General features: G+C 43.0%; 1 long non-coding RNA gene across 1 annotated transcript in view; it reads left to right on the top strand.

Moving 5' to 3' along the window:
- LOC117031262 (uncharacterized) overlaps positions 1 to 23,172 on the top strand; it is a 175,523-nt gene that overhangs the window by 17,538 nt on the left and 134,813 nt on the right. The window lies entirely within an intron of this gene.

Raw genomic sequence — 23,172 nt, forward strand, 5'->3', positions numbered from 1 at the left:
GCGTCACGGCTATTGGCTTGTTCCCATTATGGCGTCATTAGAGCCCCGCCCTCATAGGGGTCTCCCTGGCAAGATAAATGGAGAACCACGTGGAGGAAAAGCTTGCGAGTTTTGAGGGGGATGAGCACAAAAAGAAGTGGAATGGAATGTCACACCAGGGGGCAGCTGGAAGGTACTGGGAAAGTTGTGGGGAGAAGGCCCAGAATTTGAGCCACCTGGCATATATATCAATTTTCAGTTTTTAGGGAGGGGCCGGGAGAAAGCCTACTCTTTAGCCTCTTCTTTTTCTCTACTCTTAAAGACACTCCTCATTTTACTAACAGGAGACCATCGATCGGGATGACTTCTTCAGTGGGTAAACAAACGGAGGCACTGAGTCAGTGGAAGGGATTCTCTTTGGTCTTTTAAGAAAAAGCTGAGACAGAACTTGAATTTTTGACATTCCCATTCTTTATTTGTAAACTTTCCCTCCTTTACCCATGAAGGTGAATAAAAACACACAGCCAGGTAGATTGGTGTCAAGGCAAATCCAGGTTTTCAATTTCACCTGGATCATCAATCCTAGAAAAATAAAGCCAGTACAACGCGCACCACCCCCACTCCAGGAGAAAGTCCAGCTGCTTCGGAGTGGTTCTACTCTATCTGTAGGAGAGCTCAGGCCTTGGCTCCTGCTTAGCTCCTTCTCCCATTCTCCACTGCTATTATTTCTGTCCATTACTATTCTCCTTAAGTCCTTCCGTGTTTTCTATTTTGCAGAGAAATTATAGGCAATCAGGAGACAAATACTTAAATTTCTGCCTACAAACATATATGAATCCATTCTTACCTCTACTTAAGGTAAAATGTGGTGTGTCTCTTCTTGTTCAAGACAAATCCCTTCTGGGTCTCAACCCTTTGTTTCCTTAGGGCCCTTATCTGGTCACATTCCACATATGGCTATTGAACGAGCCAGGTGCTCTTCTAGGTTTTGGGGATACAACATTGAACAAAACAGGCAAAATCCTTGCCTTCAAGTGGCTTACATTCTAGTAGAGGCAGAAGGACAATAATCAAATAAGTAGGATATATAGTATGTTAGATGACAGTAATAGCTATGGAGGCAAATAAATCAGGAAGGGGGATATGGAGTGTGTAAAGTATGGTCAGAGATGGCCTCAATGAGAAGGTGACATTTCAGTGACCTGAAGGAGGTGAAGGAATGAGCCATCTTGATATCTTGGGGGATGATGCTCTAGGCAGAGGGAACAGTAAATGCAAAGGTCCTGAGGTGGGAGCATATTTGCCACTTTTGTGGAAGAACCAGGTCAGTGTTGCTGGATTAAAGAGAGAGCGAGAGAGTGGAGATGGGGTCAAAGAAAAAAGGGAGGGACTTCAAATTGGCTCTAAGGCCAATTTGATGAGTTTGGCTTTTACTCTGAGATGGGAGCCGTTGATTTTGAGCAGAGGAGGGACATGGATCTGACTTTTTTTTTTTTTTTTTAACAGAATCCTTTTAGCTGCTGAATGGAGAACAGATCTGAAGAGAGGCAGAGAAGAAGCAGGAGACCATTTAGGAGGTTCCTGCAATCATCCATGAGAGCTGATAGTGGCTTGGGTTAGTGTAGTGAGAGGTGGTGAGTAGTGGTTGGATTCTGAATGTATTTTGAATATCCTGCCAACAAGGTCTACTGTGAGAGAAAGGGAGGGATTTTTCGCCTAAACGTTGAGAAGGTGTAGGCTGTGGAAGGAGCAGGTTTTGGGGTGGTGGGAGGTCACGAGCTTGGTTTAATACATATTAAGTTTGAGATGTCTATCAGGCACATCAAGATGTCAAGAAAGCGGTTGGATGTACAAGTTTGGCTAAGTCTGGGTCAGAGATATAAAATTGAGAGTCATCAGCATATGGATGTTATTTAAGACCATGAGCTTAGAAGAGATCACCAAGGGAGCAAGTATAAATAGAAAGATGTGCAAGGACTGAATCCTGGAGTTCTTCAACATTAAATGACTTTAGAAATGAGTAGGAACCAGCAAAGAAACTTAGGAATGGCCAGTGACATAGGGAAAAAACAAATCTAGGAGATGGTGATATGCTGGAAACCAAGAAAAGGAAACTTACCAAGGAAGAAAGAAATAGAAATTTTGTCAAATGCTGCATGTAGGTAAAATAAGAAGAGTCTGAGAATTGATTTAGAAGGTTGTTGGTGACTTTGACAAGAATAGTTTTGGTGTGTGTGGGAGTGAAATCTCGATTGTGGGTGGGTTCCAGATAGAATGGGAGGAGAAGGATTGATACAGTACTGTGTAGAGAATTCTAGAGTTTTGTGGTAAAGGAAGTAGAGATTGGGTGGGTGCTAAAAGAAATGAGGTCAAAAATATTTCTTAAATGGCAGAAATAGCTATATGTTTGTATAGCTGATGAGAAGGAGCCAATAGAGAGTGAGATTTGATAATGCTGGAGAGAGAGGAGAGTAGCTGGAGCAATGTCCTTGATGAGGTAGGAAGGGATGGGATCTAGTACAGAGTGAGGGCCTGGCTTGGTTAGGGGCACAGAGAATTCATCCAAAGGAAGAAGAGAGAAGGCAAAATATTTGCAGGGAGGTGAATGGATGTGGTAGAAGCTAGTGGAGATTCTCTCCTGGTGGTCTCTTTTCTCTCAGTGAGTTAGGAAGCAAGGTTAGCTGAGAGTGAATCAAGGATAAAGGAGGAAGTGTTGGAAATTTAGAGAGAGAGGAGGAGTTGTAAACCAGCCACCTAGGGTAGTGGTTCTCAAACTTGATTGGGTATCAGAATTACCTACAGAGTCTGTTAAGGCCCCACCCAGAATTTCAGATTCTGGAGATCTGGAGTAGGCCTCAGAACTTGCATTTCTAACAAGTTTCCAAGTGATGGTGGAACAGCTGGCCTGGGAACAGCCCTTTGAGAACCACTGTGCTGGCAAATGGGAGAGAGAATGGATTGTGGAAATATAGTAGGGTTGTCAGGCATCCTCAAGGGCCATTAGAAATCATGTATTGAACTGTCTCTCTTCAGCATTTGTTCTCATGTTCACAGTCACTGTCTGTCACAGGTTCAGTCTTGTAGCTTTAAAACTTTCATTTTCTACTGACATTCCCTTTGACATATAATAGTCTCCAAATTCTTCCTCTTTGCAAAATAAAAATCTATAGCTTCGGTTCTTGCTCTTTCCTCTTCACAGTTCTCTTGCAAGAGTTGTGCAGGCTGTGTTTCCCCACCTCCCTGTCTGTGCAGCATCCTCATACCTTCTACCTCTCAGACATCAGGAAACTCTTCTTACCCAGTCATTGTGATCTCCTACTTGCTAACTCCAGGAGGCCTTTTTAGTTATAATCAGTTAATTGCCCTCCTCCAACTATTTCCTCTTTAAAGTTCTTTCCTCCTTTAGGTTTTATAATACAGTGCTTTTCTGGTATTCCTCTTGACAGCTCCTTCTCATTCTCCTTTTCCTCTAGTGTTCCTTTATCCTCTTTATTGCTAGTGTAGCTTATAGCACAGTGATTGTTACACAGTAGTCCACTTTATCTGCAGTTTCACTTTCTGTGGTTTCAGTTACCCACGGTCAACCGTGGTCCGAAAATATTAAATGGAAAATTCCAGAAATAAATAATTCATAAGTATTACATTGCCCACTGTTCTGAGTGGTATGATGAAATCTCGTGCCATCCCACTCCATCCGGCCCCGAATGTGAATCGTTTCTTTGTCCAATGTATCCGCGTTATATACGCTATGTGCTTGTTAGTCACTTAGCAGCCATTTCAGTTATCAGATCAACTGTCGCAGTACCACGGAGCTTGTATTCAAGTAACCCTTATTTTACTTAATAATGGGCCCTATGGCCATTCACATAACTTTTATTAGAGTCAATTGTTATAATTATTACTTGTTGATCGCTTACTGTGCCTAACTTATAAATTAACTTTATCATAGGTAGGTATAGGGGAAAAACATAGTGTACGAGGCCTGACAATTAGGTTTGCGAACTCATCCTACAAAATACTGCATACCTCATTATTGAATATCATTACAGTCACCATCAAAGTACTCCCCTTGGGAAGCTATGCACCAATACCAGCACCTAGTCCACCCTTCAAAGCAATTTTGGAACTCTTTTCCTGGAAAGGCCATAAAAGCTGTTGTCGTATTACCCTTGAGGTCCTGAATGTCATTAAAATGTCTTCCTTTCAATATTTCCTTTATCTTCGGGTAAAGAAAGAAGTCACTGGGGGCCAGATCAGGTGAGTAGGGACGGTGTTCCAATAGAGTCATTTATTTACTGGCTAAAAACGCCCTCACAGACAAAACAGTGTCGCGTGAGCTGGTGCATTGTCGTGATGCAAGAGCCCTGAATTAGTGAAAAGTTCATGTCATTTTCATCTAACTTTTTCATGCAGCCTTTTCAGCACTTCCAAATAGTAAACTTGGTTAACTGTTTCTCCAGTTGGTACAAATTCATAATGAATAATCCCTTTGATATCAAAAAAGCGTTAGCAACATCGTTTTGACTCTTGATTTGGACTGACGGAACTTATTTGGTCGTGGGGAATTGGCTGACTTCCATTGTGCACTTTGATGCTTTGTTTCATGGTCGTATTGGTACACCCATGTTTCATCACCAGTGATAACATGGTCCAAAACATTGTCTTGCCTGTCTGAGAGGTCTTGGTTAACTTCGACTCTCCTTTGCTTTTGTTTATCAGTGAGCTCTTTCGGGACCATTTTTGCACACATCTTTCTCATGCCAAGATTTTCAGTTAAGGTTTTCCTACCTTTCTCTATCGATGTTTACTTGGTCTGCTATGCTTCTCACAGTCAGCCAATGATTTTGACGCACAATTCGACGAACTTTTGTAATGTTTTCATCAGTCATGCTTATTACTGGCCGCCCTGACCTCTCTTCATCAGTGATGTATTCTCTCCCCTCAGAAAAACGTTTAATTCATTTGTACACTGCCGTTTTCTTCATGGCGTTATCCCCATAAACTTGGACTAACATATCCCTGATTTCACTTCCACTCTTGCCAAGTTTAACAAGAAATTTAATGTTTGTTCGTTCCTCTAATTCAAGCTCAGATATTCTCGCGATGGCTCACAAAAACACGCAACAACAATAACGAACACCACTCAGCAAGACTCCACCACACATCGACACGAACACACCTGTAAGACACTGATATACCTTACCCAGCTGTTTGTACAGTGCTGCCAATGTGGCAAGTTCGCGAATCTAATTGTCAGACCTCGTATGTAGGGTTCGCTACTATCCGTGGGTTCAGGCATCCACTCTTGGAATGTATCCCCGGTAGATAAGGGGGGACTACGGTATGTGCAGACTGTAGATTTCCTAAGATATTATCTGATTCCTTTGGTTCCTAGCTGTGAGGCCTGGAACATTTATATGTGTTTCTTCGTATGTTAAAAAAATGGGGTGAATAGTAGTATCTACCTGGTAGAGTTGATTTGAGGATTAAATGAGTTAATAATATGCATGAAAAACTTACAGCAATGCCTGGCATATACTGAGTACATAACTCTGATCCACTACTCATCCATCAGCTAAATGCTTATTTATATTTAAAGTGATTATTGATAGGTATGTAGTTGTTTCCATTTTATTATTTATATTTATGATCTTTTTTCCCTCATTCTTAAAGAAGTCCCTTTAACATGTCTGGTAATACTGGTTTGGTGGTGATAAATTTTAGCTTTTGCTTGTCTGGGAATGGAGGTATTATCTTAGTCTACAAACTCAGATATGCAAGAAACATAACCTTGTTTTTCTGTAATATACTTCTATTTCTGTTTGCTGCCAGCCTCTATTCTTCTAGAGTCTGGACACTTAGCTTCAGTCAGTTGATGGGATCGCCCCTCCTTAGGGATTATCTTATATACCAGGGGTGCCAAAAAATGAATACACACGACTTGTATTCATCTTTGGTTATCGGTATATGTTGATTATAACAATTTTAATACAGTTTTTTCCTTTCTTAAAATGTGTATACATTTTTTGGGCACCCTCTGTATATTTGCCAAAGCACCGGAGGAAGCAGCCTTTGCTATTAAATGCCCACGCAAGTGTCCACGGAGATGTCTGCTGCCTGATTCCTTCTTGCACAGTTTCTTTAGGTTTGGTGTCATTCTGCTACCTCTAGGCCACTCTTGGAAACGTGCTCATTCTGCTGTTTTTGTCCTAGTAGTAGCATGAGAAAGTGTGATGCTGCCCACAGTTCTAGCTGCCTCCAAAATAGGCTACACTGTGCAGTTATTTTCTCCTTCTAGGGCCTTGTCTCCTTCCTGAGGCTCTACCTAGGATGGAGGAGCAGGGCCCCACAGCTATCAGGTAGTGAAAACCTACTTGGGGTTTTGCTGTCTCTCTACACTCAGTTCCCTGAAGACAGAACCTACCAACCTCTATGCTCTTATTGTTTTCCCTCTGGCTCTTGTGTGCTGATGGTGCTGTTGGTAACGCCAATGGCAGGCTTGGCTTTACCCAAGATCTTTTCCCCACATCTTTTGTCCAGGCTGCAAATCTTTTCTGTTTTATTAAGGGCCGAGGCAGTTGAAATTCAAACACTAGATGTGCTTTCCCATTTTCCCCCTGGTGTTCACTGTCATATACTCTCTCTGTGGCATGGGCACAAAAACCTGGTCGCTTAAAGTGGGTCTAGGGGGCAAAAGGGAAGCAAACCAAAACCATATTTAAAGATTTAATCTCACCGTATTCTGTACATCTAGGAGGTACTGTATCTTATGGATCCTGTCTCTTTTTTAAAAAATAAATTTTATTGGAGAATATTGGGGAACAATGTGTTTCTCCAGGGCCCATCAGCTCCAAGTTGTTGTCCTTCCATCTAGTTGTGCAGGGCGCAGCTCAGCTCCAAGTCCAGTCGCCGTTTTCAATCTTAGCAACCTTGTTGAACTGGCAGCCTTGTTGTGAGAGCTCGTGCTGTGACCAACTAGGCCATCCGGCCGCCCCACTGACAGCTCAGCAGCAGCTCGTTGTCTTCAGTCTAGTTGTGGAGGGCGCAGCTCACCGGCCCGTGTGGGAATCGAACTGGCAACCCCGTTGTTCAGAGCTCACGCTGTAATCAACTGAGCCATCCGGCCGCCCCGATTCTGTCTCTTTTGTTCCTCTGAGTTCCCTTTCTCTCCATCTCCATTGCTTCTGTCTTTTTTGGAGTTCTATTCTCTTATATTTCTCCTGGTTTGGCAATATTCTTTTCCGAACCCTGAGAGTCAAGTTGCTGAAACAGTAGGAAGTTTTGCAGTTGAAGACTCTTGATAAAACATAAGATTAGGAAGACAGAGTGACCTTTGAAATGCCTGATAATTTTTTTATCTTCACTAAGATCAAACACTAAAATTTAGCACAATGAAGGAAATATCAATAGCAATTTGCAGATCTCTTTCACTTATTTTTATTAAAATATTGCTAATATACAATATTATATTTTAGGTACATACCGTGGTTGTTCAATATTTATATAGCTAAGGAAGAGATCACCATGAAAAGTCAGCAGCCATCTGACACCGTACCAGCTACCACAATATTATTGACTATCTTCCCTATGCTGTGCATTACATCCCCCTGACTTATTTATTTTATATCTGGAAATTTGAACCTCTTACTCCCCTTCCCCTTCCCACCCCCTTTTAATTTTTCGATTACAGTTGACACAATGTACTCGATCTTAAGTTACCAATAATGTGCATATTGTCATTTCCACTTATTACCGTTGGGTGATTTCACCTCTTTTTAGGATTTAAACAAGAGAGTGGTACATCTAATTTGTTTTGATGCAGATGATAAATAGGTAGGGCTTCTCCTCATGCTAAGTTCCTTCTGCAAACACCCAATGCCTTCATGGCTTTAGGATTTCCAGCTGCTGTGGCCCCACGGGTCCCATCATAGTTTTCAAGCCAGCTTTGGGGAGTCTGAGATTGGATCCTATGATTTTTGACACCTTGGTAAAGAAAAGCAGGAAAAATTGTCATTTGAAAGTTGCAAGCAGTTTTCAGTTGCCAGAGAGGGAGAGACTTCAGTTCTCCTTGGGGCTGATAGATTCTTTTTTTGGGGGGTAATCACTAAAAAGGGCTTGTAGTTTCCTAAATGTAAAGCAAGTATTCACCAATGAGCTGAGAGGAATGTTAAATCTGGTGGAATGGGAATTATTTTCTCGCCTTCTTGCTTTTTAGAAGGCAATGGGGAGAAAGGCATTTCTTTGCCCTGAGTTTTGAGCGCTCTATGCAGAGCACTCAAGCTTTATAGGAGCTGAAGCTCAAGACAAAGGGGACTAACAAGGACAGGAGGTGACAGAAGGTAAGGGGAACTGGGTGGGCTGTAGATGTCCTGCAGGCTTATTTATGTCTCACGTAGCTGGCTAAGATGGACATTTTTGAATGCGCTACGTGGGCATGTGTCATGAGTATGTGAGTGGTTTGTTGGTTAGAGGCACGTGACAACCTTGTGGATGGGGATGTTTCTGTGTTCTTCTGCAGGAAGTGGATTGTCATTGTCAGATGTGCTGAGGCAGGAAATAAAGAATGGGGGTGGTGGGCCTTAGGCTACCGGTAAGGAGACTTGCCCCTCTCTCGGCCTCATGACACTGTATTCTGGGCTCTGAGGTGGTGGTAACCTCAGAACATTGCTGGAGCTGCAGGAGCACTTACCTCGCCTCAGTGAGCAGGGCTGAGAGGAGTACACATAGGGCCCTCGTGTGCCTCTCCGTAAGCTTAGCTGCTGCTGTTCAGCAGCTCTGCTTTATAAGGACAGTGGTTCAAACAACCATGGTTCTTGTTCATGGTCTAACCCAGCTCTGCCTAATAGAACTTTTTGAGAGAATGGAAATGATTTCTGCTCTGTCCAGTTTATCAGCCACTAGTCATGTGAGCACTTGAATGTGGCTGGTATGACTGAGGAACTGAAATTTTAATTTATTTAAAAGAAATTTATTTAAGTTTAACTCAAAATAGCCACATGTGGCTAGTGGCTACCATACTGAACAGCTCAGGCCTAGATGGCAGGATACTGTAAAGCTGTGAAACCCTGACGCCTGGGCCCAGAGCTGTGATGATGGCTGTCGTCATCAGAGACATAGGCTCCAGGAGTCTGTCACCCTGTGTGAAGGGTGGAGATGCCCAGAAGGCCTTACAGCAAGATACAGCAGGAGGGGCAGTGTCCTGACTGTGCCAGGGCTTAGGCTGCCCAAGAGCGGGCCCCTCCACAGCTGAGCGCACCAGGAGCCCAGGTGATTGGATCGAGCATCAGGACTATAGTGTAAAGTGATTATCCACTGTCCCATCTGTGACTATGTCGTGCTGGTCCTCCCTGTCCATCGCAGTCCCCAGAAGTCTAGAGAGTCTAGCTAATCCATGATCACCATGTGTCTTTGCCTGAGCCAACTCTCCTCCCCGCCCCAAAGTGGTTCTCTTGGGTCCCAACACTGCTCTGGGGTGGGCACGCTCAGCCTCTTCCGCTAAGGTTCTCTTGAGCTCCTGCCTCAAATGAAACTCAAACTCACTGTCCCCTGAGGAAACCATTTCCCCTGAAGCCCCTTTAAGCAGAGTCTGCTTTTATTTTTATTTTTACACACCACAGGAACAGGAGGTGGGGTTTTGGTTTCCTAGGGCTGCTGGAACAAATTTCCATGACTTGGGTGGCTTAAAACAACAGAATTTTTTTTCTTACATCCCTGGAGGCCAGAAGTTCCAAATGAAGGTGTCAGCAGAGCCATACTCCCTCTGAAGGCCCTAGGGGAAGGGGAGGATCCTTCCTGGCCTCTTCCAGCTTCTGGTAGCCCCAGATGTTCCTTGGCTTGTGCAAACATCACTCCAATCTCTGTCTCCTTCACATGGCCATCTTCTCTCAGTGTCTCCTTTTTCTCTGTGTCCAAATTTCCCTTGTCTCAGTTTTTGGATTAAGGACTACCTTAATGTAGTATGATTTCGTCTTAACTTGATTCATCTGCTAAGACCCTGTTTCCAACTAAGGTTATATTCATAGGTAGCAGGACTTAGGACTTGAATGTATCTCTTTGGGGTGCTTCAATTCAACCCATAACAGACGGTGTAAGTGTCTTTGCTTTCTTCCTCCATCCTTCAAGCACCCCTGCTGAATCTCCTGGCATCTGGTTATATCCCCCCACCCCCTTCCTTGTTGCAGTTGTCTGCTAGCTCCAAGTCACTTTGTCTCACCCTGTAATGACTCCTGGCTCAGTGTCTTCCTTTCCACCCATTATCATTCTTGATGATTTCAATAGCCAGGACGATCCTTCCAACCCTCTGGCATGTTACCTTTTGGACCTCTTTACCTCCACTTTCTCACTAGGTGTAATCTGTCCACCTCTGACATCTTCACCTCTTTTACCAGTTTAGACTCTAAAATGCATCATTTTAATTACCCCTTTTCTAACTTCCTCAATTCCTTTGCCCCTGATTCCCTCTGCTGCTCTTGCCTAGGAAAACCTGGACCCTCACTGAGGCCATCTTCTCTACTTCCCTGTGCCTGTACCCATGCAGGTGAAGGATACTGGAGAAACTCACCCAATTTGGTCCAGTTTATGTTCACGGCCACAGACCTCCAATGGGACACACGCAACATTTCTGCTGTTTCCCTGGTACGTTTATTTTCCCACCATATTAGTTTTCTGTTACTGTGTAACACATGCCCAGAAACTTAGCGGCTCAAAATAACACCCATTTTATTATCTCACAGTCCATAGGTTAGAAGTCCTGTTGGGATCAGCTGTTCTCCAGTCAGGGTCTCGCAAGGCCAAAAATCAAGATGCTGTCCAGGCTGGCTCTTGTCTGGAGGCTTAGGGCAAGAATCCACTTCTAAGTTTATTTAGGTTGTTGGCAGAATCCAACAGTTCCTTATGGCCGTAGGTATGAGGTCCCTGTTTTTTTGCTGGCTGCCAGCCTGGGGTCTGCTCTCTGCTCCTAGTGGCTGCCCACATTCCTTGTCACGTGGGTAGCAGTGGCATGTGGAATCACCCTTGTGCTTTCAAGCTTTCTGTCTTCCACTCTGTCTTCCTCTTCTGTTGCTAGCTGGAGAAAGTTCTCTGCTTGTAAGGGTTCATGTGATTAGATTAGGCCTGCCTGGATAATCTCCCTCTTTTAAGATCAACTGTGCCAGATAACATAACCCAAGCCTGGGGGTGACATCTCATGTCATTCACAGATTCCAGGGATTAGGGGGTGTTTGGGAGGCTATTTTTAGAATTTGGCTACCACTCCCACGTTTTTTTTTTTTTTATAGATTTTATTGGGGAAGGGGAACAGGACTTTATTGGGGAACAGTGTGTACTTCCAGGACTGTTTTTTCCAAGTCAAGTTGTTGTCCTTTCAATCCTAGTTGTGGAGGGTGCTGTTCAGCTTCAAGTTGTTGTCCTTTCAGTCTTAGTTGTGGAGGGCGCAGCTCAGCTCCAGGTCCAGTTGCCGTTGCTAGTTGCAGGGGGCGCTGCCCACCATCCCTTGTGGGAGTCGAACTGGCAACCTTGTGGTTGAGAGCCTGCGCTCCAACCAACTGAGCCACCCGGGAGCTGGCAGCTCAGCTCAAGGTGCTGCGTTCAATTTTAGTTGCAGGGGGCGCTGCGCTGCCCACCATCCCTTGCGGGACTCGAGGAATTGAACCGGCAACCTTGTGGTTGTGAGCCCACTGGCCCATGTGGGAATCGAACCGGCAGCCTTTTGAGTTACGAGCATGGAGCTCTAACCGCCTGAGCCACCGGGCCGGCCCACCACTCCCACTTTTTGATATGACTAGTTTAGATTATCTACTTTTTTCAAACCTCTCCCATCTTCCCTCCATCTCCTCACCCTCTCATTCAGCTGATGACTTTGCTACTTGTGTAGAAACACCTGAACTTTCCATCTTCAGGTTCACAAACCTCTCCACTCCCATACTTATCTTCTTTGACTTTATTCTTATCTCTAGATCCCTCCCTTTTTGACTCCCCAAAGACTCAGCTTCTTCATGCTTTTCTCCCTCTTCTTCATCAATCTTTCCCTGACTCCAGGAATAATCACCACCAGCATACAACCATGTTCTGGTATCTCCCATCTGAAAAATAAGCACACACTCCTTAAACCCACCTCCCACACCAGTCACTGCTAAACTTCCTGAAAAAGAAGTATGTACTCTCCCATTCACTCTCACTCACCAGCTCCAATTTGGCTTCTGTTACAGCTACTCCATCAAATGGCTCTTTATTAAAGTTACTATTCTATTGCTGCATCACAGACTACTCCAAAATGTAGTGGCTTTAAACAACTTATTAATATGCATCTTATGCTCCTGTGGTTGATGGGTTCAGCTGGGGTTTCTTTCTCAGGAGGTTGCAGTCAGCAGCAACTGGGCTTGGAGTCATCGGAAGGCTCGACTGAGGTGGACGTCCACGATGGTGCCCTGGTACGGTGGGCAGTGACTGATAGTGACTGTTGTCTGAGAGCTTAGCTGGGACTGATGACTGGAGTGCCTACACATGGTCACAGTGTGACTTGGGCTCCCAGAATGGCAGCTCTCAGCTGCCATTCTAAGAGGCTGTGTTCCAGGAGTGAGCATTCCTGAAGAACAAGGGGGAAGCTATAAGGCTTCTTATGATCTGGCCTTGAAAGTCATGCATCGTGACTTCTACCATTTGTTATTGGTCATAAGCTAGACACAGAGCCATGCCAGATTCAAAGGGGTAGGATCACAAAGAGGCATAGTTTATTTAGGGGGCCATCTTTAGAGACTAACCACCATAGTCACAACAATTTGGTCCTTATCTTACTAGACATTTTAATAGCAGTTGACCTAGTTGATCACTCTTTTCAAAACTTTCCTTCCTCTGGCTCCATAGACCCCTGGCTTTCCTCTTTCCTTGCTGGCTGCTCTTTAATCCCCTTTGCTTCCCCAAAACTCTGAATATTGGACCACCTCAGATTCGAGGCCTGGGCTCAATTATTTCTCTGTAACGTCTCCCTGTATGATCTTGTTTGTCCCATGGCCAATATTTACCACCCAAATACTGATGGCTACCAAATTTTATCTCTAACCCCGACCTCTCACCTGTGCTCAGGACTCAATATCCAGCTATGTTCTTCTTCTTCTTCTTCTGCTTTTTTTTAAAGTTTCTTTTATTTTTTAAAAATATATTTCTATTGGCAAATATTGGGGAACAGTGTGTTTTTCCACGACCCATCAGCTCCAAGTCAAGTAGCAATTTTCAATCTATTTGTGGAGGGTGCAGCTCACTGGCCCATGTGGGAATCAAACCGGCAACCTTGGCAACCTTTGCTCTAACCAATTCAGCCAACCGGCTGCCCCCCAGCTGTCTTCTTGATACTTCCATTTGGCTGTCTAATGGGCATTTCAGATTCAATATATCAGCTTACAAAATAGTAGAGCCTACGTTTTATGCTAACTCCTACTCATAATTCTCCTCTGGAAAGCCCTTACGCCTGGCAAGGGGCCCTACATACATATTTCCATAGCACTTCAGATAAAATTTACATTTGACGAAATTCACCCATTTAAGGTGTACAGTTGATGAGTTTTGACCAATGTAGGCACTCATGTAAGCACTCCAAAAAGTTCCCTTGTGCGTTGTCTGCTTCCCCTTAAAAACAAAAACAAACAAACACAAAAACTGTGGTAAAATACACATAACAGAAAACTTACCATCTCTGAGTGTACTGTTCAGTGGCATTAAAGTACATTGTGTACACCATCACCACCGTCAATCTCCAGAACTCTTTTCATCTTGCAACACCCATTTAATGTATCCATTTAATAATAACTCCCCATTCCCTTACCCGCTGGCAACCACCATTCTACTTTCTGTTTCTATGAATTTGACTTTTGGCTTCTTTCTTTCATTATTGTGGTGAAAAACACATAAAATTTACCATCTTAACCATTTCTAAGTGTACAATTCAATAGTGTTAAATAATAGCTTTTTTTTTAAATTAAAGTTTATTGGGGTGACAATTGTTAATAAAGTTACATAGATTTCAGGTGTACAATTCTGTATTACATCATCTATAAATCCCATTGTGTGTTCACCACCCAGAGTCAGTTCTCCTTCCATCACCATATATTTGATCCCCCGTACCCACATCTCCCACCCCCCAACCCCCTTACCCTCTGGTAACCACTAAACCATTGTCTGTGTCTATGAGTTTTGTTTCTCATTTGTTTGTCTTGTTCTTTTGTTGTTTTTGGTTTATATACACATAACCATGAAGTCATATGGTTCTCTGCTTTTTCTGTCTGACTTATTTTGCTTAGTATTATAATCTCAAGATCCATCCATGTTGTCACAAATGGTCCAATTTCATCTTTTCTTACCACCGAATAGTATTCCATTGTGTATATATACCACAACTTCTTTATCCATTCATCTATCGAAGGACATTTTGGTTGTTTCCATGCCTTGGCCACTGTAAATAAAGCTTCAATGAACATTGGAGAACACTTGTCTTTATGTATAAATGTTTTCAGATTTTTTGGGTAGATACCCAGGAGAGGGATTGCTGGGTCGTATGGTAATTCTATTCCTAATTTTTTGAGGAACCTCCACACTGCCTTCAATAGCGGTTGCACCAATCTGTATTCCCTCCGACAGTGTGTGAAAGTTCCTTTTTCTCCACAGCCTTTCCAACACTTGTTACTATTTGTCTAGTTGATGATAGCCATTCTGACTGGTGTGAGGTGATATCTCATTGTGGTTTTTATTTGCATTTCTCTGATGATTAGTGATGTTGAGCATTTTTTCATATGTCTATTTGCCATTTGTATGTCCTCTTTGGAGAAATGTCTCTTCAGTTCCTCTGCCCATTTTTCAATTGGGTTGTTTGTTTTTTTTGTTGTTGAGTTGCATGAGTTCCTTGTATATTTTGGATATTAGCCCCTTATCGGAGGCACTGTTTGCAAAAATCTTCTCTCATTCAGTTGGTTTTCTCTTTATTTTGTCGATGGTTTCTTTAGCTGTGCAGAAGCTTTTAAGTTTGATATAGGCCCATTCATTTATTTTAGCTTTTACTTCCCTTGCCTTTGGAGTCAAATTCATAAAATGCTCTTTGAACCCAAGGTTGATAAGTTTAGTACCTCTGTTTTCTTCTATACAGTTTATAGTTTCAGGTCTTATACTCGAGTCTTTGATCCATTTTGAATTAATTTTGGTACATGGTGACAGATAGCAGTCCAGTTTCATTCTTTTGCACATGGCTTTCCAATTCTCCCAGCACCATTTATTCAAAAGGCTGTCTTATCACCATTGTATATTTTTTGCTTCTCTGTCAAAAATTATCTGTCCATATTTATGTGGCTTTATTTCTGAGTTCTCAGTTCTATTGCATTGGTCAATGTGTCTGTTTTTCTGCCAATACCATGCTGTTTTGATTATTGTTGCCCTGTAGTACAAGCTAAAGTCAGGGAGTGTGGTACCTCCAGCATTACTCTTTTTTCTTAAGATTGCTTTGGCTATTCGGGGTCTTTTGTGATTCCAAACAAATCTGATGATTTTTTGTTCCATTTCTTTAAAAAATGCCATTGGGATTTTGATGGGGATTGCATTAAATCTGTATATTGCTTTGGGTAACATGGCCATTTTAACTATATTGATTCTTCCAATCCATGAGCACGGAATGTCTTTCCATTTCTTTGTGTCTTCTTCAATTTCTTTTAAAAATGTCTCATAGTTTTCAGCATATAAGTCTTTCACATCCTTGGTTAAGTTTATTCCTAGGTATTTTATTCTTTTTGCTGCAATTGCAAAAGGAATTGTTTTTATTTCTTTTTCTGAGATTTCATTGTTAGTATATAGGAATGCAATGGACTTTTGTACGTTGATTTTGTAGCCGGCAACATTATTGTATTCGTTGATTGTTTCTAATAGCTTTTTGGTGGAGTCTTTGGGGTTTTCTATATATAGCATCATGTCATCTGCAAAGAGTGATAATATAACTTCTTCATTCCCAATGTGGATGCCTTTTATTTCTTTCTCTTGCCTGATTGCTCTGGGGAGGACTTCCAACACTATGTTGAAAAGCAGAGGTGATAGGGGACAGCCCTGTGGTGTTCCTGAACGTAGAGCAAAGGCCTTCAGTTTTTCACCATTAATTATGAGATTAGCTGAGGGCTTGTCATATAAGGCCTTTATTATGTTAAGGTATTTTCCTTCTATACCAATTTTATTAAGTGTTTTAATCATAAATGGATGTTGTATCTTGTCAAATGCTTTTTCTGCATCAATTGATATAATCATATGATTTTTGTCCTTTTTTTTGTTTATGTGATGTATCACATTGATGGATTTGGGGATGTTGAACCATCCTTGTTCCCCGGGGATGAACCCCACTTGGTCGTGATGAATAATCTTTTTAATGCATTGTTGTATTCCATTTGCTAGAATTTTGTTTAGGATTTTTGCATCTGTATTCATCAGAGATATTGGTCTGTAGCTTTCTTTTTTTGTGTTGTCCTTACCAGGTTTTGGTATCAGGGTAATGTTGGCCTCATAAAATGAGCTAGGGAGTACTGTCTCTTCTTCAATTTTTTGGAAGAGTTTGAGCAGGATTGGTATTAGATCCTCTTTGAAGGTTTGGTAGAATTCACTAGTGAAGCCATCTGGTCTCGGACTTTTGCTTTTGGGAAGGTTTTGGATGACTGATTCAATTTCGTTACTGGTGATCGGTCTGTTTAGATTTTCCAGTTCTTCATGGTTCAGCCTTGGAAGGCTATATGTTTCTAACTATATGTTTCTAAGAACTTGTCCATTTCTTCTAGGTTATTGAATTTGGTGACTTATAGTCCTTCAGAGTATTCTTGGATGATCCTTTGTATTTCTGTGGTGTCCGTGATAACTTCCCCATTTTCATTTCTGATTTTGTTAATTAGTGTCTTCTCTCTTTTTATCATAGTGAGTCTAGCCAAGGGTTTGTCAATTTTGTTAATCTTTTCAAAGAACCAGCTCTTTGTCACATTGATTTTTTCTATTGTCTTTTTGTTCTCTATTTCATTTAGGTCTGCTTTGATTTTTGTTATTTCCTTTCTTCTGCTGACCTTGGGTTTCACTTGTTCTTCTTTTTCTAGTTCTTTAAGGTGTAACATGAGGTTATTTGGGATTTTTCTTGTTTCTTGAGATAGGCCTGTAATGATATAAATTTCCCTCTTAAAACTGCTTTTGCTGCATCCCAAAAATTGTGGTAGGATGTATTTTCATTGTCATTTGTTTCTATGTATCTTTTGATCTCTCCTCTAATTTCTCCTTTGACCCAGTCGTTCTTTAAAAGTATGTTGTTTAATCTCCGTGTATTTGTGTTTTTTCCTGCCTTCTTTTTGCAGTTGATATCCAGTTTCAAAGCCTTGTGATCAGAGAATATGCTTGGTCTGATTTCAATCTTCTTAAATTTGCTGAGGCTGATTTTATGTCCCAATATATGGTCTATCCTTGAGAATGTTCCATGTGCACTAGAAAAAAGTGCATAGTCTGATGTTTTAGGATGAAGTGCTCTATATATGTCAATTATGTCCATTTCATCTAATGTGTCATTTAGGGCTGCTATTTCGTTATTTATTTTCTGTTTGGTTGATCTATCCATAGCTGTCAAGGATGTATTTAGCTCCCCTGCTATTACTGTGTTTTGGTCAATTTCTCCCTTTAGTTCTGTTAGTAGTTGCTTGGTATATTGTGGTGCTCCCTGATTGGGGGCATAGATATTGATGACTGTTATGTCTTCTTGTTGTATAGTCCCCTTTACCATTATGAAATGTCCATCTTTGTCTCTTGTTACCTCTTTCACCCTGAAGTCTGTTTCATCAGATATCATTATGGCTACACCTGATTTTCTCTGGATACCATTTGCTTGGAGTGTCAACTTCCAGCCTTTCACTTTGAGTCTGTGCTTGTCCTTGTAGCTGAGATGTGTCTGTTGGAGACAGCGTATGGTTGGGTTTAGTTTTTTGATCCAATCTGCTACTCTGTGACTTTTTACTGGGGTTTCAGTCCATTTACATTTAGGGTGATTATTGATATGTGAGGATTTCCTATCATTCTACCTTTAGTTTTCTGGTAAAACTGTGTCTCCATTGTTTCTTTGCCTTTTTGTTGTTGTCTAGTATTTCTGTGTGGTGGTATTCTATGATTTTTCCCTCTGTTTCTTCTTTTATTACAGTATATATTTCAGTTTGAATTTTTTTTTTTTTGAGTGGTTACCCTTAAGTTTATGTAAAAGACAGTTTGATATTTAGAGTATTCCATTTTCTTCAGCATGCTTACTTTCTCCATTTCCATGTTCCGGTTCAGGCCTTTACTCTCCCCCTTCTTCTTTTTTTTTTTTTTTTTTTAAAGATTTTTTTTTGGGGAAGGGGAACAGGACTTTATTGGGGAACAGTGTGTACTTCCAGGCCTGTTTTCCAAGTCAAGTTGATATCCAGTTTCAAAGTCAAGTTGATATCCAGTTTCAATCTTAGTTGTGGAGGGTGCCGTTCAGCTTCAAGTTGTTGTCCTTTCAGTCTTAGTTGTGTTGGGCGCAGCTCAGCTCCAGGTCCAGTTGCCGTTGCTAGTTGCAGGGGGCACAGCCCACTATCCCTTGCGGGAGTTGAACCGACAACCTTGTGGTTGAGAGGATGCACTCCAACCAACTGAGCCATCCGGGAGCTCAGCGGCAGCTCAGCTCACGGTACCGTGTTCAATCTTAGTTGCAGGGGGCGGAGCCCATCATCCCTTGAGGGAGTCGAGGAATGGAACTGGCAACCTTGTGGCTGAGAGCCCGCGCTCCAACCAACTGAGCCATCCGGGAGGCAGCTCAGCTCAATGTGCCGTGTTCAATCTTAGTTGTAGGGGGCGGAGCCCACCATCCCTTGCGGGACTTGAGGAATTGAACTGGCAACCTTGTGGTTGAGAGCCCACTGACCCATGTGGGAATCGAACTGGCAGCCTTCGGAGTTAGGAGCATGGAGCTCTAAACGCCTGAGCCACCGGGCCGGCCCCTACTCTTCCCACTTTTTATGTTTTGGTTGCCACAAATTGTCTCTGTTGATGGTGGTCGAATAGCCTCCTTTAGTATTCCTTGTAATGCACGTTGTGTATTAGAAAATTCCCTCAGCATCTGTATGTCTGGAAAGGTCTTTATGCCTCCTTCATAGCTAAAGGATATCTCTGCTGGGTATATTATTCTTGGCTCATAATTCTCTCTTTCAATAGTTTGAATATTTGGTTCCACTCCCTCCTGCCTTGTAGAGTTTCTGCTGAAAAATCTGCTGATAATCTAATGGGCTTTCCTTTGTAGGTTACCGTCTTCTTTTCCCTGGCTGCCTTGAAGATTCTTTCTTTGTCGTTGATTTTTGACAGCTTAAATACAATATGCCTTGGAGAAGGCGTGTTGTGGTTAAGGTAACTAGGTGTTCTATTTCCTTCTTGGATTCAAGGATTCAGTTCTTTCTACAAGTTTGGGAAGTTTTCATCGACTATTTGTTTGAATATACTCTCTGTTCCCTTCTCCCTTTCTTCCCCTTCTGGTATGTCCATTATTCTTATATTGCTCCTTCTGATGCAGTGAGAAGAAAAAGAAAAGTTCTCGCAGAGTTCTTTCATTTCTTTTAAGTCTCAAGTCTCTTTCTTCTTCCATCCGTGTCATTTCCAGGTTTCTATCTTCGATGTCACTGATTCTTTCCTCCATCTGGTCAACTCTACTACCTAAGCTGGCTATTTCATTCATTTCTTCTAATGAGCTCCCGGATGGCTCAGTTGGTTGGAGTGCATCCTGTCAACCACAAGGTTGCCGGTTCAACTCCCGCAAGGGAGGGTGGGCTGTGCCCCCTGCAACTAGCAACGGCAACTGGACCTGGAGCTGAGCTGTGCCCGACACAACTGGAGTTCTTAACTCCAGAAATTCTATTTGGTTCTTTTTTAAAATTTCAATCTCTTTGGTAAAATGTTCATGTTGTTCTTTGATTGTGTTTCTGAGTTCATTAAACTGCCTGTCTGTGTTTTCTTGCATCTCGTTGAGTTTTTTCAGAACTGCAATCTTCAATTCTCTGTCATTTAAGTCACATATTTCCATATCTTTAAGTTCATTTTCTGGAGACTTCACTTTCTTTCTGAGCTGTCTCGTTGCCTTGGTTATTCATGGCAATTTCAGATTTATTATTTCTCTTCCTGGACATCTACAGGAGTGGGTTCTGCAACAGGTTGATAGGAAGAGGTCTTTTGTTTTCCATTACGTGTTGGTAGAATGTTTTATTTTCTGTCCGACTGCAGCCTTTTTCTCTCTCATACTGTAGTGTTATGTTTTCTCTGCATTATTCCAGCTTCTCACGCAATGGGGGGATTCCCTGGAAGGCAGGCTTCTCCTCTGTTAGCAGTTCGCCTGGGTCATTGGGCTCTGCGACCGTGTGGGGATGCGGAGAGGTTTTGAAGTTCCAAAGCTCTTCCTGCACCAGATTCAGAGTCCGTGTGTTTCAGCAGTTCTGTTACTCTTGCAGGGATCTGCCCAGATAGGTGGGGCCAGGGGCGGGGTGAGTTGTGAGAGGTGGCCCAGAGCAATGGTGGCGACCACCACCACAGGCGGTCCTGCTTCCACAGCTCCCTCCCCTTTGCCGGAACTAGTTGGGCTGTGAATCTGTGTCTGCGGACCACATTTCTCAGAACAGCAAATATTCTGTTCTTTTGATCTGACACTGCTACTGTTCCGCTTCTAGCACCGGGCAGGAGGGGGCGGGGCGAGCTCTGGGAGGGTAAGGAGGGGGTGGCTAGTCTCAGTGCCTACGGCTTCCGTTCTCTGCTGGGCAGTGAGGGCTTAAACCACTGTTTTCAGCCTTCTTCCCTCAGTCTTTTCTCCGAGGTCTCTGCCGTGAGCGTTGGGTTCAGCCGTGTTACGTGCTGTCCCCTCAGCCCTGTGGGCCATAAGCGGAGCCCTAGCAGACCGAGTTCTTCCCTCTCCCGCAGCTGCGGTAGCTCCGGGATGCAGCGAGCTCGGAGCACTGAGCCAGGTCTGCGTCCTACGCCTGCCGGCTCCGTCCCCATATTTCTCTCTTCCCTCCTCCTCCACTCGCACAATGTGCCCACTTTTAGGTGATTTCAGTACTGAGACCCTGCGTCTTGCCTGTCTGCTGTGCAGGGAGTCCTTTGTGGAGGTATAGTTGTTCAATTTGTTGTAAATTCCAGGGGAGATTTCCACAGGCTCACCTCACGCTGCCATTTTTATGACATCACTCATAATAGCTTCTTTTAAAGGTATATTTAGGTTGAGCTGTGAGTGCAGAAAACTCTGAATAATAGTACCTCAAACATGGTATTCCATGGCTTCTCTGATAGCTCTACTATCACTAGGAATCCGGGCTGCTATTTTGTGCTTTGTCATTTGTAACACATGGCTTCTATCTCATCGTCCAAAATGGTGCTCCATTTCCAGCTATCAACTCCACATTCCAGCCAGTAAGAAAGTGAAAGGGGGAGAAAGGCATGCATTGTCCCTTTAAAGCACTTTGTAGAAATTACACACATTATTTTGTGCGTATGTCCCATTGGACAGAACTTAGCTACATACGAGCTGTGACAATTAAGTTCGCGAACTTGTTGCGATGATATTGCTAACCTATTTTGCTATCAGAGGGATTATTCATTATGAATCTGTACCAACTGGACAAACAGTTAACCAAGTTTACTATTTGGAAGTGCTGAAAAGACTGCGTGAAAAAGCTAGATGACTTGAAGTTTTCGCCAATGATTCATGGCTCTTGAATCACGACAATGCACCAGCTCACACGACATTGTCTGTGAGGGAGTTTTTAGCCAGTAAACAAATAACTGTATTGGAACACCCTTCCTACTCACCTGATCTGGCCCCCAATGACTTCTTTTGTTACCTGAAGATAAAGGAAATATTGAAAGGAAGACATTTTGATGACATTCAGGACATCAAGGGTAATTTGACGGCAGCCCTGAAGGCCATTTCAGAAAGAGTTCCAAAATTGCTTTAAAGGGTGGACCAAGTTCTTGGTGTCAGTGCATAGCTTCCCAAGGGGAGTATTTTGAAGGTGACCGTAGTGATATTCAGCAATGAGGTACACAGCACTTTTTCTAGGATGAGTTTACAAACTTAATTGTCTCATCTCATATGTTCATCTTGCTGCAAGGAAGCTGGGAAATCTTGTCTTTGTTCTGGACCACACATTCTAATTTGTGGGTCTGTTGCTGAGAAAGAGGAGAATGAATATTGGGGAACCTCCAGCAATGTCTGTGACAGCTTCCCTGCCTCACAGCAGTGATTACTGTACTGAAATCAATTCCTCCCGTCTTACTAGACTGTAGATTCCTTCAGCCAGGCACTGCATCTTTTACTTCTCAGCATAGCCAGGTGCTTAATGTTTGTTGTACAAATAAATGATTCCAGAGCAACCGTCTTATTTTAAAATTAGAGAACGAAGGCACTGAAGGGTAAAGTGAGTCAGGTCACTGAATTCAGGAAACTTTTCCTGCAGACTGGGCAACTGGCCTCCACTGACCATGCCAGTGCCAGGCACATCCTGCCTCTGCTGCTGGGCAGCTCCAGCAGTCAGAGGCTCCTTCCCAGGGGAGAGCCAAATTTGGCCTCCAAGGAACTCTCCCATTGATCCTATGCTGCCCTCCCTCTACACCATGGCCACTTTCATACTGTCACCTGCTCCCAGGTCTTCCCTTCGTCAGGCAGTCTTCACAGGCATGATCCTCCCTGAGGGGTAGATATTCAATGACTGAGAGCCCAGGGCAGGAAGGCAATCTCACCTTTGTACAAAGCCCTCCTGATTTGAGTGGAAGAGAGCTGATGACCCTCATGCTTTGCCAGGACTCTGAAGGACTCTAGCTCCAACATTTCCTCAATGGTCAATGGGAAATGATTTATTCTTAATCTGGGATTTGCTTCTTTCACATGTAAAGACAGATATGCCCTTCACAACATGAAAAGTGCAAACACAGGTCGTCATGTTGAAGAGGCTGGAGGATGCATGTCACAGGTAGGTTTATTGGTTGGTCGGTGAAAGTCCCAGGGTCTTCTCACGGTGATCCCCTTTCCCTTCCTGAGGGAGTCCCTCGATGTTGGTGAGACCCTCCCACTGTGCCCCCTGCACGTGGTGGACAGTCTGATCAGAGATGGTGTGGAGAGAGAAGAGCTTCTGTTGCTATTGAGCAAGAATTACCGGCCCTAAG

Source organism: Rhinolophus ferrumequinum, chromosome 11, assembly GCF_004115265.2.
Source record: "Rhinolophus ferrumequinum isolate MPI-CBG mRhiFer1 chromosome 11, mRhiFer1_v1.p, whole genome shotgun sequence".
NCBI classification, from domain to species: domain Eukaryota; kingdom Metazoa; phylum Chordata; class Mammalia; order Chiroptera; family Rhinolophidae; genus Rhinolophus; species Rhinolophus ferrumequinum.